Source organism: Panthera leo, chromosome C1 (genome assembly GCF_018350215.1).
Source record: "Panthera leo isolate Ple1 chromosome C1, P.leo_Ple1_pat1.1, whole genome shotgun sequence".
NCBI classification, from domain to species: Eukaryota; Metazoa; Chordata; class Mammalia; order Carnivora; family Felidae; genus Panthera; species Panthera leo.
The window spans coordinates 199683486-199701970 of record NC_056686.1 but is presented as its reverse complement, the minus strand read 5'-3'; the positions used below and the strand labels follow the sequence as shown (position 1 = coordinate 199701970).

Genomic DNA, 18485 nt, shown 5'->3' with positions numbered 1-18485 from the left:
TGGCCAGGTGAAAGCCACAAGTAGCTGGCCCTCGTTAGAGCAACCATGACGCTTGGAAAAATCAGCAAAAAAAAAAAAAAAAAAAAAAAAAGTAATGCAGGCTCCTTGTACAAACTCAGATGCTACAAAAAGATGTACAGAAAAGAGTAAAATTAGTCTGTAATCTCACCACCCATCAATAAGCACTGTTAGTGGTTTAGAGTAGCTTAGAGTGATTTTTTTCTATTCCTATCCGTAGATGCATGCCACATATTCAGGAGAAACATTTATGTATTACAGAAAAGGATCATTACATACACTGTTTCGTGTCCTGGTTTTCTTTTTCAATTTATTTACTTGGACATTTTTCTATGAACAATACAATCTTTTACAGTATTCTAGAACCAAGGAGCTGGACACCAATTTCTCTGGCTTGGTTCAGACCAGACCTCCATCCACGAGTGCTTACAATGACGACCTGAGGATGGAATCCAGCAGCTCTGTTCCGCCTCTGAAGGGGTTTAAAGCTTTCCTTGCTGCTAAGACTCTCCTGGGCACAGCTCTGCATCACACGGAGTTTCCATGGTACCCCCCCAAGACCTTTCACTTCCTCTAACCACCAGCAGTTAGGAAGGATATGGCAAAGGCTTTGTTCCCAGGTCAGAGCTGAAGCCCTCAGGCTCCCTGGGTAACACGCTCCTAACTTTCCAACCAGGGCTCTCCTGCACCCCCAAGATCTCCAGGCCCAAGCCGGGTGCGCTGACTGCCTTCACTAGCCACGGGAGGCGAGGCCAGGGGACGAAGAAACCCCACTAAACAGCCCCCAAGTCCTGAAGCCATCCCCACCCTCCCACACTCACACCCCGCCGCCCCTCGGCTGGGGCCCCCAGCTCCACCCCATTCTGTGGGCGCGCCTCCCGCCACCGCGCAATAACAGAGCGCCACGCCCCACTCCCACCCCTATTATCTCCACTTGGATCTACCCTTCCCCGTGGCCGACCCCCTCTTCCAGGCTGGCGTTTGGTCTCGTCCGCCTTCTCACCCGTAGAGGCACTGGACACGAGCCACGTTTGAGGCCTCCCCGAACCCAGGGGTTTCTCCAGATCCCTCTCGAGCTAGATTACCCTTCCCGGTGGGCGGCTAAGAGCGGGTATTCCAGCGCCGCCAGTTCGCCCACCTTACTGCCGCGCTTGGGCCTGGAGGGTGAGGGGTCACCGCAGAACTTCGCTTCCCAGCAGGCAACGCGGCCGCAGTTACGCTTCATAAAGTGGGAGTGATGGAGTGGGTGATGGGGACCGGTGCCGCAAGGTCTTCCGGGACCTGTAGTTTGGGCCACGAGCCTGGCGGGAATTAGAGGACACGCACCGACGTGGGCGGGGCGGGACTGGAGCGATGCAGCCTGGGAATTGTAGTCCTCCGTTCCCACAAAGGTTTAGCCAAACACCAGGTCTTAAAGTTTCCAAAACGAGAACTTTCCGAAACTAGAAGTTCCCAAAACTAGAGTCTCGCGGTCTCAGCTTGTCTCCAGGGGAATCCCAGACAGCGGATTGATTTGGTAGCTCTTAATAAAAAGTATCCCCTGGAGCATCCATTCTAGGTGTCGATAACCTCGGAATTTAACCCTCCCCCCCTTTGTTCCAACTCCTACCTGACCTTCAGGGACTAAAGAGAATTGGCGTCGTGGTCATCATCATTGTCTTCATCGGTTGTTGTGCTGCGCATTTAATGTGAATTATCTTATTTAACCTCCACCATAACCTAATGGAACATGTGTTATTCGTATCCCTACTCTATAGATGGGAAAACTGAGACAGCTATTAGCTTTTCAAGGCTTTGTTAGACTATTTGTGATTCTGAATCCGAAGTCCCCGTTCTTCAGGGAAAATCTCTAAACTATCTGACCCTCTCAGAGTCAGTTTGCCCCATTTCTGAGCATCAGTACCCCTTTCCTTACACGGTCAACTCAGTTATTACATATTGATGGTAATATTTCTCTCAGTATACACAAAGGTTTCTATTCTGTTTTCAAACATGGCTCACTTAAAAACAAAGAGGTAGATCTTTACTTAAGGATTTGGAAAAATGGCCAAGGTATAATGTTAAGAAAAACAAAGCACAGCAGTGTGTATAGATTGATCCGTTAAAAAAGGAAGAAGAAGGTAAGAAAAAGCCTTACCTCTAAATGCATGTAAACTCATTTAAAAAGGTTTAGAAAGGAAACCCCAAAACTCACCAAACTGCTCAGGACCAGAATAGGATGGAACACACTTTTCTTTTTAATCTATATATTTTTCTGAATTATTTGGATTTTCTTATAATAATACTATAGAACTTGTGTGACTTTTGAAACACAGAATCAATTTTGAAACATGTAAATCATTTTTTTTTAATTTTTTTTTTTCAACATTTTTTATTTATTTTTGGGACAGAGGGAGACAGAGCATGAACGGGGGAGGGGCAGAGAGAGAGGGAGACACAGAATCGGAAACAGGCTCCAGGCTCCGAGCCATCAGCCCAGAGCCTGACGCGGGGCTCGAACTCACGGACCGCGAGATCGTGACCTGGCTGAAGTCGGACGCTTAACCGACTGCGCCACCCAGGCGCCCCTCATTTTTTTTTTTTTAACTGACAAAGATATTGGCCTGTCTTAGCCAACTTCAGAGACATTTAGTACCAGAAAGCGTGCAGATCTCACTCTACCTCTTTTATGGCCACACAAGCACAGCAACTGTGTCTCCATTTTCTCATCTGGTATGGAAAACAATATCACCTTGCTAAATCTCCTTGTTGTGGTGAGGATCAAAGCAAGACAAGAGAAGTGCTTAGTGAACTGTGAAATCCCAGAACAGATGCCAGATGGATATTGCTATTATTTGAGGTAAATCTTCTTGGTCTTTCATTTCTCTTCACCCAGCAAGAACTTTCTACTATACAGACGAACAGAAATTAGTGAACACCTTTACCTGCCCTCCCTGTCCTCCAACAGAGTCTGTTAATTTGCTAAGAAAGTTGGGTGCTGTGCTTTTCACCGTGTCTGCCCCCTATTTATATAACAGCGAGTTTACTCTGTTGTGCTCACATAAAACCTGTAAAACCACATAGTGCCCTTTGACATGTACTAAGAGGGCATGTGGACCAGTGCAGTTTGGATCCTACATTTCCTGTACATTTGTGGATCTTATCCCCAAAAGTCCCAACCTGGTGGGTCTGGAATTGGATTAGAATTTGCAATTACCTTTTTAGCTCTCACTCACTAAAATTCTAAGAATGCCATATTAAAAATGAGAATTCCCTAAAAAAAAAATATTCTTCAGCAAGTAATATAATCAGATGCCACTTAATATTCACATCTGTTTTGCCAATAGCATCATTTGTTGAGGCTTCGCTATATGCAAGGCTTCCCCTTGCCCCGCCCCCCCCCCCCCCCCCCCCCATACTTCTGAAGTTCTTGAGGCATCTTATAGTGAAAGTTCATTCATTAAAGGATTTAAAGACCTGGAGGAAAGCACATAAGCCAAGAAATGGAGGGAGGAGAGAAGATACTTACAGCAGTTGAGCTCCAGTTGAACTCGGACCTTTCTGGCAGCTAAAGCAAAAAAAAAAAAAAAAAAAAAAGGGCGGGGGGCGGTGCCAGGACCACACAGCTGAAGCTTGCAAACACAGGACAACTAGCCACTGCCAAAGTGATCTGAAGCGTCACCCGGTTGCCTTAGAAACCCGCAAACGAAAGGACAGTGTAGTGAGTATTCTGTAAAGTTAACATTTTTAAATGATTAATAGAATTACATATAATTATAGGTATAATTATAAATATATATGGATATGTATATAAAATGTAAATTATAAATCTAGTTATATAAAAAGAGAGTTTATGTCAGTTTTTAAAAAAAAAAATTTTTTTTTTAATGTTTATTTATTTTTGAGAGAGCAAGAGACAGAGTGAGAGCCAGGGAGGGCAGAGAGAGAGGGAGCCACAGAATCCGAAGCAAGCTCCAGGCTCTGAGCTATCACACACAGCCTGGCCCAGGCTCGATCTCATGAACCATGAGACCATGACCTGAGCGGAAGTTGGATGCTTAATCGACTGAGCCACCCAGGCGCCCCGGTGTCAGAGTTTTTCATGTTTAACTGGTTTTCTTTAGTACAGCAATGATGGTTATAAATACCTTTATTTACCAGAATAAATAAATTGTTTTCCTCTCCAAGAAAATCCAATAATGTTTAGTCTGTGAAATCCAAAAATCTGGCAGACACAACAGTAAGGGATGCCAAAGATGTGTAAGATCTATACTGTCTCTGCAAAAGTTTACTGTATCTGGAGGATAGAAAACAAATAGTTAAAATGATCAGATTTGTCAAAGGCCCTAAATATTTGTCTCAAATGTTGCTTAGGACTACTTATACTAAAAAAAGCATTTGTGGTTTATCTGAAATTCAAATGTAACTGGGTGTCTTATACTTTATCAGACAACCATAACGACAGTTCACTCATGTTATTAGTTAGGCTTAGCTGAGCTGCAAGCAAAAATACATTGATATATACGAGATTTACAGATATATTGATATGTTGGATTTTAAAGCTAGAAGGGACTTCAGAGCCTATATAGTTTCCTAGGTGAGGAAATAGAGGCCAGATCAGCCTGGGTGTGTTGTAAAAATGCACCCAGGGAAGTCAGCTTGCCTGATGTCACAGACCAGGCAGAGACCAGGCTGGAACAGGGAATCTCAGTCCCAGTGTGGGGCTCTTTCTAGACACTAATTAAATGGTTGTTGCATGCTTGCCCTTGCCTGATAGTATGTCTGGAAAACTACACCAGATTAAGATCCCTCCCCCTGGAGCTTACATGCTAGTGATGTAGGTGGTGGGCTTCCCACTTCTCTCTGTTTCTGATCCCCCAGAGAGGGCTTGACAGTTCTTTGGGGAGAGAGCTTTTGACAGCCTCCTCAAGGGCATGTCATTGCTCAAGTTAATTACACCTAGAGCGCTGTGATAAGATTCTGGAGCAGATGCAAAACTTTGGATGGAAAAGGAGGCTGTTCCCTCCTCCGGTGCTGCCAGTCGGCAAAGGCATTTACATATCCAAAGCACGGAGGAGCTGTGTGAAGGTTTATAAGCCAAGAAATTCACCTTCCTTAGCGGTTGTTCCGTTCTGATGGACTTAATTGCTCTGAGTCTGACAGTTCAGTTTTTCTCCCTCCTGGGTCTGCCTTTCCCTAGCTCTCCTCTCCCCCCCAAACTCTAAATGTATTATAAAGACAGAGAAACTCCAGGATTTTTTTTCACACGGTGCGTTCCATACTTTGGTGAGTATTCTCCAAGCATCTTCATTTCTCTGTTTGGTCTTAGTGCCTGTGATTACTTCACAAGCTTCTCTCTCAAATCTGGCACATACTCTGCCCAGCATAGCTTTGTGTACCCTTTGCCAAAAGCATCCCCCCAACACCCTCATCCAGTTTTTTTAGACCTGTAAAATTTCACTTTTTGTGTTCCTCTAAAATCACAAATTTCACTTTATTTATCCATCCATCCATTCATATATTCATATAACAACCATTCGAGGACCTCCTGTGGGCCACATACAGTGCAAAGGGACTGGGATTGCAATAGCGAATAAGAACCGGAAAATGTTACCCTTTTTCCATAAAGCTTACGGTCTATTTGGGGCAGCAGGAAAAAAAAAGAAAAGGAAACAAAAAAATAAAATAAGTGCCTGAAGGACCCATGCAGAAGGTTCACGTAGAGACTGAAGAAGCAGCTATTTCAGAGTGATCAGGGAAGGCCTCCCGAGGGTTGGGGGGCAGGCATTAACCTTGAGACCTGAAGGTGGAGGGGAGCAGCTCTGAGACGTCAGAGCAAGGAGGGTTCTGAAGCAGAGGAAAAGGCCAGCGCCACTGCAGGCAGAGGAGGAAGGGCTGGGTGTGTTTGCAGAGCTGCATGAATGCCTGTGTGGCTGCAGGGCAGTGTTAGAGGAGTAGAGGGCAGAGGAGTAGAGGGCCGGAGAGGCAAGTGGGAGAGAGAGCCTCAGGGTCTTGCAGGCCACGAGGAGGAGTTTCGATTTTGTTCTGATACCGGTAGGAAGCCACTGAAGGATTCACTCTGGAATGGTGTGATCTGACGTGTGTCTTAAGAAGCTTGCTCCCTGCAGGAGAGTGGAGCGTGCCCTGGAGGAAGGCAAGAGAGCCAGCGAGAAGGGCTTTTTGCAAGCCATGGCAGGGGGCCAGAGAAGAGATGATGCAGGCCTGGCTGGATGCTCATTTTGGAAAGCTGCCTGGAGGGAGACTCCAGCACCATTGCTCCTTCTCAAGGAGCCTGAATGTCTGAGGCCCGCACACACCCACCCTCCTAGCTCCATGGCTCATCTTCCATTGGCAGTAATAGATGTGAAATTGGCGTAGAAAGTCAGGGTTCTATGTGGAACTCTCTAATGGACTGTTATTTTTTTCTGCAGCTTCCTGCTGAAGTATGAACTGGAACAATTACATTTTTTCATGATTGTTCGTGGAAAATGGGGGCAAAGAGGAGCTAAGTAGTTTCCTCAAGGATGGAAGTAACACGGGAGCCCAAGCTCCATCTCAGATGTCCTACTTCTTACTCCCCCTTTACTATGCTCCTCCATGGACCCTACAATGAGAGCACAGCCACCTGACTTTGTTCAATATTCTACTCTTGATATAATGTCATCTCTCCCGTGGGAAATTGCTCACGTGGTGACGCCCCATTTGTTTCTACAGATGTGCAAATTTCACAACAGATTGTCATTGGCTTGGTGCAATATCCATGAGGGCCACAGGGGGGCGAATAATAGTGTCTGAAAGCTGGCCGGCCATGTCACTATGACCTGTCCCCTCTGTCTGGGTCCCTCTTTATACCTCTTAGTTCTCCGTGTTTATATGTGTCTTCTTATGTCTTTCCTTTTCGTTTTATATTATATTTATTTACTTTTAATTCTTCTCTTTTTTATTTCTGCTTCTCTGACCCCTTATCCAGACTGCCCACATCACGGAACAAAAGCTTATTTTTATTTGTTGTATGTGTTGGATTGCTTCCTGGCTTTCAGCTCTCAAAGATGTAAGTGAAGCACTTTCTACTTCTCTCCCCTAGCCTTCCTCCACTCTCATTTGTTTCAGTTTTACTTTTGTGGTCATCAATTGCCTCCTCTCCTTCAATGGAAAAAGGAGGGGACACATCATGACCCAAATAAAACTTCACACAAATAAAAGGTCATTCAACTGTTAAGGAAGTTCAAGAGTAGGGGAAAATTTAAGTGGCCTTGGGGGCTGCATCCTGTATCCATTGTAACCAAGAAGGCTTCCTTCCCTTAATCCAGTATTTCAGTTTTTACAGTCAGAAGATTCTCTCAAGCATCCTCTCCAAATTCTCCGCAAGTTCAGATTTGTTCTGTTGGCAGGAGAAAGACAAATGGAGGGAGCTGCTAGCTATCTTATGTTCTGTTTGGGCCTGAGGGGCTTGTGACCATTCCCTTCCAAGCTGCAAGCTGCAAGTTCAGGCATCAGGGTAGTGAGGACAGGGTGGGGGGGAAGGGGCGGTGTGGGGGGTGGGGGTGGGGGAGGGGTTGGCCATCTGCTGCAAACAGAACCATCTACATCTGCATCAATGACCCCCCTTCCCCCCACCGCACAGACCAAATCCAAGAGAAGGAACAGTCCCATTCATCATAGGGGTGAATTACCCTAATTGAGTGGTTAAGAGAATGAATGCTTTCTAGGTAGTTTACAGTAAGGACCTCCTACTTCTGGATGCAATAAGAGAAAACCACTGGCCATCAGATCCATTTGGGAAAGAGCATTAGCATCCAGTCCACCCACCTCCTTGGTCCTCCAGCACTTGTTTCCAGGAAATCAGCTCTCTCTTGGCAATCAGTTCAATATTATTCTAGGTTTGTTTTTTTTTTTTTTTTTTTTTTTTTTTTCTCTCTTGTAAGCTTCTGAAAGATCAGGGACTCTCTTCTTAACCCTCCTTGTATAGCAAATGATGTGTCGTCTAGTATGCATTCCACGCTCAAAACTTTTAGACCTTGGGCACAAACCTCTGCTTCTAAATGATGAAAGTAAACCCCCCTTCCATTCTACAGGCAGCTCCAGAATTCCTTCTCTGTGCCCCCTCCAGCTTGTTACGAGCACATCCTTCTCTGCTTGTAAATAAATGAAACTTAGTTATTTGCTCTTCAAAAAAATTAAAAGGCCTGTTTCACGCTGCCAGTTGGAGAGATGGCATTTTAAAATATTAATCAAAATAACTATATACTTTTTGAATAGCCAATACAATTGCATGATTCAAACTCAATACACATGCAAGAGTACCCACGGAGAAATGTTTTTCTTCTGGCGGGAGGCAGATTTAATGTGAAACTATGTAAGCTTCAGCTTCAGGGACCCTCATCTGCATAGGCCTCTTCTAAGGTCCTGTAGCTAATTCTGTATTCATGATCCTGTATTATTTTTTCTTTAAAGGTTTCCCTGTCCCCCAAAGTGTATGAGCTTCAGTGCCTCCAAAACTTGCCCCCCTTCCTGTCTCTTAGCCATCTCATTCCCTTCCTAATGGCATCAGCAGTTTCTTGCATATTTTTCTGGTTATACTTTATGCACATTTAAGTTAAAAACATATTTATCCCCCCTTCCTTTCATATACATGGTAACATGCTATATACACTGTTCTACACTTTGCTTATTGCATTTGTTTTGAAGTCAGTTAATTTCTTTGTATTTTGGTTTCCTCCTCTATAAAATGGAAATAATTGTAGCCATCCCAGAGACTTCCAGCCAGGATTAAATGAGAATGTAAAGCACTTAGCCCATTTCCTGGGACACAGTAAATGGTCAATGGGAGCAAGTTATGAATCTATTGTTACTATTTAAAATACACTATAAAGCTACAATAATGGAAACAGTGTGGTACTGATAACATAGTAACAGGCAGATGATCTGTGACTTCCTATTATTTGTGTGCAAGATGCCTGTTGTCTGTGGGTGGAAAACAAGCACTGAAAGGAAAGTTTGTCCCAAGGAGCTTAAAGTCTAGAGGAAGGGAGAAGCTGGGTGTCAAAAAATGCAATACAAAAAGAACAAACTGCTGCAGGGACCAGTGAGGAGATCATTTACCTGGTGGGCTCCTAGTGCAGAGCCAAGAAGGCTAAGGAAGCAGTGTTGTCTCAACTGGTCTTTGAAGAAGTAGTAGGGATTTGACATCCAGAAATAAGGGAAAAAATAGTAGTTACAAGGATGACCCAATCCTACAAAATCACAAAGGCTGAGCAAAGTTTGGTTGATTAAATGAAATATGTTTAAAAGAGAGAGTTACTGAGTGACAGGTTGTTTTCTGGAATGACATGACCTTTGGGGTCCTTTGAACAAGTCTGAGCCAATAAGGGAGGGACAGGAGTCCCTCAGTGGGGGTGTTAATGTAGGCTTTGATTGCGTTTGACATCTCAATCTAACTCCCAACTACAATTTAAGTGGTGATGAGGGGAAGGGGGTAGTACCAATATTAACTACACCAGTCCCTAACGAACAAACTCAAAGTCTGAATCTTTAGCTAACACTTTATCAATACCATGCTAATTACAGACGAGGCTTTGAAAATATGCTGCTGCATGCTAATTGCCATGATTTTTTTAGTCACAAGGAATTACACAGTGTCACTGCATGGATGAAATAGGGGGTTTATTAAATAGTATCATCTGATTGCAACTACCGATCTTGACAATGCCCAGAACAATGGGCACCCTTAGCCCTCCTCCCACCACTGCCCCTGTGTATCAAGGGTATAAGTAACACTACATATGCAGAATGGTCCATAGGCCATCTAACCACTCCCCAAGGCCCGATAGGGCTTTGGGGACTTGAGTGCCAAAGTATGTGTTAGATAAAACACTCTATTCCAGAAGTTCAAAAGCCCTGTGGCTACCTCAGCTTCCAGCCCAACACAGCAAAGACGAAGCAGTTCCTCACTGCCCTGTGATTAGATCAACTATATTTGAGACCTAAAGAGGATCCCTTGAAGCTGGCCCACCAGCATGTTTACGGTGGGTTTCTCTTGTCCATCTGGCACCTCTTTATCCAGCTTCTTCTCCTCCACATCTAGCTTTCCCTTGGCCCCCCAAACCTCACCCAAGCAGTGTGCCCTCTAGTGTGATCAGCAGGTCATTTAGGGAAAAGCCTCTTAATTAAGAGGAGAGCAACAGATTATTAAATCAGAGTCATTTATTACCCTGCCATCTGGCCAGAACTCCCGGCCCCTCTTTTCCTCTAAGCCTGCACAGGAATGAAAAGGGATAAAGAGAAAGAACAGACAGGCACCTGGGTGGCTCAGTCCATTAAGCATCCAACTTAGGCTCAGGTCATGATCTCACAGTCCAGGTGTTCGAGCCCCGCCTGGGGCTCTATGCTGACAGCTCAGAGCCTGGAGCCTGCTTCGGATTCCGTGTCTCCCCCTCTCTCTGCCCCTCCCTCACTCACCCTCCTTCTCTCTCTTTCTCAAAAATAAATAAACATTTAAAAAGAGAGACAGAGAGAGAGAGAGAGAGAGAGAGAGAGAATGATGAGAGAGAGAAGGCCTGTCTCTGCCTGAACTTGGAAACGACTGCTCAGCCCTTCCTGAAAGCAGTGAGGGTTCTAGGAGAACTTCTCAGGGTCTTTGCCATACTGTGGAAACTGGGTCTCAGTTTCCCCACCTGTAAAACTGAGGACAATAATGCCTGTGCCAATGCTTAAGAGATGCCTGGCACAATGGAGGCACAGTGGAGGCACCTGGGAAGTAGAAGTTGACTCTAGAGCCTGTGCCTTGGGGTTTCGTTATAAAGGTAGGTGGGTGGTAATGATGGGGGCAGCTGTGGTGGTGGCAATGGGGACAGGAGTGAGGCAACAAAATGTTTCTTCCTCAGTGAGCTCCAGCTGGCTCTCCTCCTGTTGTGATCCACAGGGGCATTCCTTGGCCCCTGAATGTCAGGAAGCTCAGGAGATCCCTGCTCAACTCTTGTCCCAACCCCCTCCACCCTGGATGTCAGGACATCACCCTCAGGGAAATGCAGCTGGAGACTGTGTCTGGTTTGGGCATAACAGAAGGGGCTGACAAACACTTACAGAGAGCCCAGCCCCAGAAGACAATGAAACAGACAAATGGAACAGATCCGAATGGAGGCTAGTACAGGTAGGTATGTTGGAGACTCAGTTCCCACAGACAGCATTGCCACCGGTGATGAGACTTTCCAAAAACAGTGGACAATTCCTGGTGAAGCGCTGAGCAAAATAAAGTGTCATCTTCCTGTGCTTTTCCTGCCAGTTCCATTCTTAGTGTATACTTAGCATACATGAAAAACCATTTTAAAAAGTCCTTTTGTTTACATGGAAAACAACATTGCATTTTAAAGATCAGTTTCCTGCTCTAGGGGCACCTGGGTGGCTCAGTCGGTTAAGTGTCCAACTTCAGTTCAGGTCATGATTTCCCGGTTCACGAGTTTGAGCCCCACATCAGGCTCTGTGATGAGAACTCAGATTCTGTGTGTGTGTGTGTGTGTGTGTGTGTGTGTGTCTGCACCTCCCCTGCTTGCACTCTGTCTCTGTCTCTCTCTCTCTCTCAAAAATAAATAAACATTAAAAAAATTTTTTAAGTTGATGTCTGTTAAAGATTCTTTCTTTCTGGGGACAAATGACATATCAGGAGATTAACAGATTGAAGATCTGCTTCCATAGATCGGGTCCCTTGGAAGTCAGAACCAGACAGTTACCAAGTTATACAACTTAGTTTTATTAGATAAACCCAACAGAGGGTGTTAGGTGGAACTTGACAAATATTGCAAATATTGGAAATTACAATTTATTTATTTATATTTTAAATGTTTATTTATATTTGACAGAGAAAGAGAGAGAGAGAGCACGCACACAAGCAGGGAAGGGGCAGAGAGAGAGGGAGACAGAGGATCCGAGGCAGGCTCTGCACTGAGGGTGAAGAGCCCCATGCAGGGCTGAAACTCACAAACCCTGAGATCAGACATGAGCCGAAGTCAGAGGCTTAACCAATTGAGCCACCCAGGTGCCCCTTAGAAATGATCATTTAAATAGAATAGCTGTGGTAGCCAGCCTCCGAAAAAGCTGCTTGGTATTCACATTCTCATATTGAATGGGTCTGGTCTTTGTAACCAGTAAAATGTTGCAAAATATTGGGTATGGAATGTACCTCCCAAGGCCAGGTCATAGAAGACCTTGCAGCTGTCACCTGCTCTGTATGGGCTCACTCCCTGGGGTTGTGGGGAGGGATGACCAGTGTCTGTGTCATGAGGACACCCAGGCAGCCCCACATGAAGATGTGCCTATGCTGAGCAGTCCCCAGGCCGGCTGCAGCCTCAGACACTTTGCATTTGTGGGTTTCTCTGCTGGAGTCACTTTTCTTCCACTCAGTGACTTGCTCTCCCACCTCCTTCAAGTCTTGGTTCAAAACTTACCTTCTCAGTGAAACCTAGCCCGGACACTGTATTTAAAATTAAAACTCTTTCCCTCTGGCAATACCTTCTCCCTCCCCTTTATTTTTTTCCATAACCCTCATCACCACTTATGTTTTATTGATCCATCTTCCTTATCTTTAGCTCCACAAGGATAAGGATTCTTGTGTGCTTGCATCCTTAGGGTCTAGAGCAGTGCCTAGCCCACAAGGAGTTTTCAATAACTATGTGTTAAGTGAACGAATAAATGGTTTAATCTAGTTAATTTAAAATGAAACACATTATATGGGTTCCTTGTAGAAAAATTAGAAACTATGATAAGCCTTAAGAATGAATAAGGACTACCATCTGGAAATACCTAGTGCTGGCATTCACTGTGGATCCATCCTGATTGTTCTCTTCAATGCCTTCTAAGCTGTAAGCAGTTAAATCCACTCTGGTTGGCCCAAACACAGGAGTATTTATCAAAGTCTGCAGTGGACTCCAGAGAAACCCACAGAGCACAAAGTATCTCTGGACCTCAAGGGAACTAAACTCCAACAGACACCAAAGCTGCTCTCTTTGGCTCCACGGGGCCTTATGACCTCCTTCCCAGGGCATCTCTGCTTCATCTGTCCCCCTGCTTCAATCTTCTGTCTCCAAAGACCACTCTCCTTCACCCACTCATTAGTTCACATGTGGTCCTCTGTCTGTTCTGGGGCTTCTATGATTTTTCCATCTCACTGGCTCAATCTTTCATTGTCCCAATTCCACGTGCCAAGAAAACTCTCCCAGCTTAGGTCAGGAAGCTTCATCTGGTAGACAGGGTCGCAAATCTCTATTAGTTTCCTAGGGCTGCCATAACAAAGTACCATACACTGGGTGGCCTAACCAACAGAAATTCCTTGTCTCATGGTTCTGCAGGCCAGAAGTCCAAGGTCAAGATATTAGTAAAGTTGGTTCCTTCTGAGGGCTTTGATGGATGATTTGTACCATGCCTCTTCCCTAACTTCTCGTGGTTTGCTGGGATCTTTGGCATTCCTTGACTTCTGCTGTATCACCCCCATCTCAGCCTTCATTTTCTCACAGCACTCTCCTTGTGGGTTTTTGTTTGTATCCAAATTTCCCCTTCCATGAGAACACAGTCCTATTGGATTAGGGTCCACCTTAATTACCTCATCTGAATTTGGTCATCTCCAAAGATTTTATTTCCAAATAAGGTCATATTCACAGATACTGGAGCTTAGGACTTCGATATCTTTGGAGAAAACACAATTCAACCCATGATAGTCATATTGAGAGCGTATATTTGCATCTTCAAATGGCTGTGGTGGAAGCAATAACATTTGTCTGGTGCCAATGTTGTTTTCTATGTAAATATATTTTTTTATTGCAAAAATGGAATCATACTGCACATTTTCCCTTCAACAATATATTGTGAAAATGTTCTCATGTCAATAGCATATTTTACCTTGTTTTCAATGGCGGCATAGAATTACACTGTGCAAACATATCATAATTTATTTAAGTGATCTCTTATTGTTAGATTTCTTCCAATTTTTTTGTTATTTTGTACAGTACTGCAATGAATATCTTTATTGCTAAATCTTTGTGCACACTGATAATTATTTCCTTAGGGTAAATTCCTGGAAGCAGAATTAGTGGTTCAAAGAATGTGACATGTTAAAAGCTTTTGATATATTTTATCAAGTTGATTTTCAGGAAGTCTGTTAAGAATTTCTGTTGCCCCACCATCTTTACCAGTATCCAGTCAAATATTTTTGGTCAGCCAAAGTCAACGAGATTATACAATATCTTATAATTGGTTTAATTTCTATTTTTTGACTGAGATTGAAGTGTTTCCACATGTTTATTGGTCATATGCATTTCCTGTTTTGGGGAATTGTCTATGAATTTACTTTACCTAATTTTCTATTAGATTTATTTGTTCTTATTTATTTGTATTAGTTTTCTACCTTAGAAACGTTAACCTATTTTATGTTGTAGCTATTGTTTTACAGCTTGAGTTTTATTTTCTGTTTTGTTTATAGTGCTTCTGAAATACAAAAGTTTGAACTCTATCAAAATTGGTGTCTCTGGTTTCTTATCCTCTTATGCTTAGGGTTTTCCTATCCATAGAGGGGACAAACAATCATGTATATTTCCTTTTATTTTGTTCCCCCAATGGTTTCTATGTTTACATTAAAAATGTTGATCTGGGACACCAGGGTGGCTAATTGAACATCTGACTCTTGAATTCAGCTCAGGTCATGATCCTAGGGTCATGGGATTGAGCCCCATGTCAGGCTCTGCACTGAATGTAGAGCCTCCTTGAGATTCTCTCTCTTTCCCTCTATTCCTCTCCCCTGCTCTCTCTCTCTAAAATAAATAAATAAATAAATAAATAAATAAATAAATAAATAAGTAAAGTTGATCTGTATGCTCTCACTACTTCTGGTAGACTGAATATGGCTGCATATCCTTTGCTCTTACCTCTAGGAATTGGAGTCTAATTCTTTTCCTCTTGAATCAGGCTTTAGTGACTTGATTGACCACAGAATATGGTAGAACTGATGTCCTGGGATTTTGGAAGCAAGGTTATCCCCTTGCTGCACAGGCTCATAAAATCCCGAGTCTCCGAGTAAGAAGTCTGACTACCTTAAAAGCCACCTTGCTGGAGACGTGATGTGTAAGCACTTGACCATCCCAGCTGAGCCCAGAATTCTAGCCATTTGCACCAGGGCAAACTCAATATCACCGAATAACCTCTTTCAACACTAAATGGAGCAAAGGAACCACCCAGCCAAGCCCTGCCCACGTTCTTGACCTATAAACTCATGAGATATAACATATACAGTTGTTTTTTAACCCAGTATGTTGTAGGGCAGTTTGTTATGCAAAAGTAGATAGCTGGAACATTACCTCTTACCTAGAGTATTATTACAAAATGTGTGATATGTAAGAAGAAGCATTAGGGAAAGAGCTGCAGGGAAATGAGAGTCAAGAGCTTCAACAAGGGTTATTTTCATCAATTGGTAATGACTGATGATCTTAAAAGTAGCAAGGTTTACAGATGCCACGTATTTTGAGGCAGAAAAAAAGGCAAATCAATCCCAACTTGAGCATATTTTGAGAAAAAGCTTTCCTTAAATAATTAAAATCTGTGGAACATTTTTAATGTACTATACACAGCGCTAAGTTCTTGACACAGATTTTTTTTTCATTTAATCCTCAATGGACTCCCTGTGAGTAGCGGCCAGTTGTTGTCCCCATTTTATAGACAAGGAAATGAGGCTTCTAGAGGTTCAGTAATATACCTATGGTCACAGAGCTGGAACTAAGATTTAAATCCTTGTGTCTGAGTCAGGACGCTTGGCCACAGGGCTGACATCATTTCCAGGGTGATGCTCTGATATCAACTTGCAGAGAGAGACGCTTTGCAAAGGGACAGTTCTGGACACCAGATCCCATCAGATTCTCTACCCCCTATATCCTACCATATAGATGTTCCTAAGTCTGTAAAATCAGAGAGATGAGCCAGATATCCTCCAACCTTTTTTCTAGATCTTACAAACCTGTGGTTCCTAAATTAAGCCACCGGCCTGGAAACATGGACAAGGCAAAGGAAAACAAGTGGTGTGGTCCCTCTGAGCCCAGGATTTAGAGTGCCTTTTCTATCCAAGGCCCTCTGTTTCCAGACACCTGCAGGGATGCAGTAAAGTCACTTAGTCAGGAAGGGCCCTCAGGGAGGGATCATGTCCATTTCATCCCTGTATCCCTAGAGCCTGATACAATGCCAGGCCCCTCAGGAAATATTTGATACTATAAAAGAAAGTGCAGAAAATTACAGTGTCCTGAGCTGAGACCTAGTCCTATCAGACCATTCTGAGGACTTCCCAGAGTGCTGCCTTACCCATTGTTCAGGAACAAGTCCATAATATTCTTTCATTCTGCCTTATCTGCAAGCCACTGCCTCAGCCAGTGACTTTCATGACATTCCTATTGGGTACAACTGCCCGTGACTGCCACTGTTGCTACTTCTCTGGCCTCAAGGAAGGGGATGCTGCTCACTGCTCTGCTGCTGGGTCCTAAGCAGGTGTCAGCTGCTCCCTTCAGCTATGACAGCATCACTGAGACCAGGTAATATATCTTAAGGAGATTTTCTTCAAGTCCAGGGTTAATGAAAGGAAATTATGAAAACTGAGAATTATCAAAAACTCTGGCTCCCATATCAGGCTCATCCTTTAAATCAGTTTCCTTGCTTGGCTCCTGGTTGGCCTCCATTGACAACCTGCCCCAAAATGTACTCACACCAGAAATATCCTGGGGCTGTTCTTGGCCTTGAGGCAGCAGCTGAAGAGATATCTTACTTTGGGGAGAACAAATACGCTATTTTTCTTCCCAACGTAGGTCCTTCCCCCTTATATTCTTATAGCTAACAACTGATTAAGTTCTTGCCAGGATGATCGACAATGGGAGTATCCATCTACTTCAAGGGCAAGCCATCCCCCACCTCCCCCACCCTGCCACCAGAGTGTGTCCAGCCCAGATAAGACAGAAAAATTGTCTGGCATTAAGCCATTCCTTCAATTGGGTTCTCCAGTCTTACCCACGTGCACCTTATAAATGAATGCACGAATTATCTGATCCAAATCAAGGTACCCACCTTGAGCCCCACCAATCAGCCCTATACCAAGCATCTTCTTAAGTATTCAGAGAGTTTCCCCTTCACACCAGAGCTTATAAATTCTTAGCATAACCCCCAACCCCGTCAACACTGTCCTCCCCTCCTGTGGCCACTGTCTATTCCCCAAGCCCAAGACCATTAATCACTTTGCTACCTGCCAGGCCCTTTCTGTCAGCAACCATTCCCTCTGATCCTTCCTGTCGATCTTTCTCCCTCGCCTCAGCTTCTGACAGAGCAGAGTGGAAGCTCACACCTGTCGAAATGGGGTGGGCAAAATCAATCAGCAGGATTATGAATCTCCTCCACTGCCCCTCCCTGCCCTCCACCATTTCATCCCTCTGCTTCTCAGGAGCATGCCAGGATTTTAAATTTCCTTCTGGGATTGGCCAAAAGGAAGTGATGACAAGAGGAAATGGGAAAGGATTTAGGGGAAAACAAGAACAGCAGTAATTGGAGAGCCCTGCATAACTCTGGAAGCATTCTGATATCTGGCTGCCACAGGCACATGGAAAAGTTCTCCAACTTGGACCCAGATTCCCACAGAGGAAAAAACCTAAGTAGGAACCCAAAGGAGAGGCAGAATATGATACTTTGCTTGTCAGTTTCTTCACCTTATTTTTATTAAAGCCTGCTTCCTAATTTCTTCAAAGCCCTGGTCATATGGGCGTGAATGAATTGAGTGACTGGTGTCTCAGTAGGAGCCAAAATTGTAAAGTAGGCCAGTCTCGTCTTCTCTGAGCTCCTGGCAATGTTAGCTCTTTGTGCTAAAAGGAGCAGACACGAGGGCCTCCCTTCCACTCCCAGGAAACCTGCTTTAACGGTGACCTGCTGGGAAACATCCTCCATCCTTTGTCATCTAAACCTTGGAGACTCTAATGGCAGGAATTGCAGGCCCGATAAGAAGGGAGGGTGTCATAGGCAGGTGGGTAGAGGAGATATTTTTAGGCAGCCAGAACCTCAGAGAACCCATCAAATCACAGAGGCCCGCCCACTCCACCTGTGTCAGCTTTAAACTTGGATTGAATTTTTGGTGGCACAAAAGATTCTGTGCCTCCTGCCACAGGGAGGGCCCATTCTCCCACTCTGCTGTCTCCAGTTATCCAACCCTCTAGCATCCAGCTGGCTCTGATTCAGCCTGAAGGAGAGCAGGCAGTTGGACCAGCTTCACCAGACGGGCCTTCTGTCCTAGCTGAGGGTGAGGGCCCCACTGGTCCTAGGGCTTCCCAGGGCTGCTGACACAGCTGCTCCAGGAAAAAGATACTAAAGCGTGTGTTCTCAGGGCTTCCACCGACAGAATATTTGGATGTTGGGAGAATGGTTTCTAGCACTCAGGAAAGCCCAGCCAAGCTCTGAGGCTCTGCAGGGAGCGTTTCAGAAAATGAGAC

General features: G+C 44.3%; 1 protein-coding gene across 5 annotated transcripts in view; it reads right to left on the bottom strand.

Annotated features, from left to right (window-relative positions):
* Positions 1 to 1300, bottom strand: part of SMARCAL1 (SWI/SNF related, matrix associated, actin dependent regulator of chromatin, subfamily a like 1) — a 53936-nt gene extending 52636 nt beyond the window's left edge. Inside the window, exon 1 of one of the 5 annotated variants that reach the window (XM_042950100.1) lies at positions 1104 to 1300. The gene's annotated coding sequence lies outside the window, so the exon portion shown is untranslated. The other 4 variants (XM_042950101.1, XM_042950102.1, XM_042950104.1 and 1 more) reach the window with 4 other exon arrangements.
* Between the last annotated feature and the right edge of the window lie 17185 nt (positions 1301 to 18485).